General features: G+C 45.6%; 1 non-coding gene across 1 annotated transcript; it reads right to left on the reverse strand.

The window, feature by feature from the left end:
• Positions 1-218: 218 nt before the first annotated feature.
• Positions 219-289, reverse strand: TRNAG-GCC. Its single transcript has one exon. It is a non-coding gene; the product is annotated as a tRNA-Gly (tRNA).
• Positions 290-677: the final 388 nt, after the last annotated feature.

Consider the following 677-nt stretch of genomic DNA (forward strand, 5'->3'; position numbering starts at 1 on the left):
ATAGCAGTTGAGTGAGCAAAAAAAAACAAAACTCACTGCCATCGAGTTAATTCCGACTCATAGCAACCCCCATTGGGTTTGTGAGTTGGTAAATCTTTATGGAAGTAGATTGCTTCATCTTCCTTCCTCAGAGTGGCTGGTGCGTTTGAACCATCAACCTTTTGGTTAGCAGCCAAATGCCTTAGGCACTACACCACTGGAGCTCCTTCAGTAAGAACTGCTTTGGCCAGGTATTGAACCTGGGCCTCTCACATGGCAGGCGAGAATTCTACCACTGAACCAGCAATGCTTACCTTTTCTGCAAAATGCAGCATGTATATAGTAGAAGAGAGACAGAGAAGAGAGGAGAGACCATAGGAAGAGGATGGTGATAGCCAAACCTCCAAGATGTCCCCATGATAGTTAGCTCCTGGTATTCATGCCGTTGGGTACTACTCTCCCACAATGAGTAGGGCTGACCTGTGTGACCAACGGGTAACTACTGAAATGACAGTGTGCAATTTCTGAAGTTAAAAGATATTATAGCTTTTGCCTTGTTGTCTCTTGGATCACTCACTTTGATGGAAGCTAACTCCCACGTCTTGAGGACACTCAAAACAGCCACACGAAGAAGTTCATATGGTAAGAAACTGAGGCCTCCTTCCAACAGCCATGTGAGTGATCTGGGAAGAGGACCC

The sequence above is a fragment of the Orycteropus afer genome, unplaced genomic scaffold (genome assembly GCF_000298275.1).
Source record: "Orycteropus afer afer isolate SDZICR_OR568_19922 unplaced genomic scaffold, OryAfe1.0 scaffold00717, whole genome shotgun sequence".
Taxonomy (NCBI): domain Eukaryota; kingdom Metazoa; phylum Chordata; class Mammalia; order Tubulidentata; family Orycteropodidae; genus Orycteropus; species Orycteropus afer.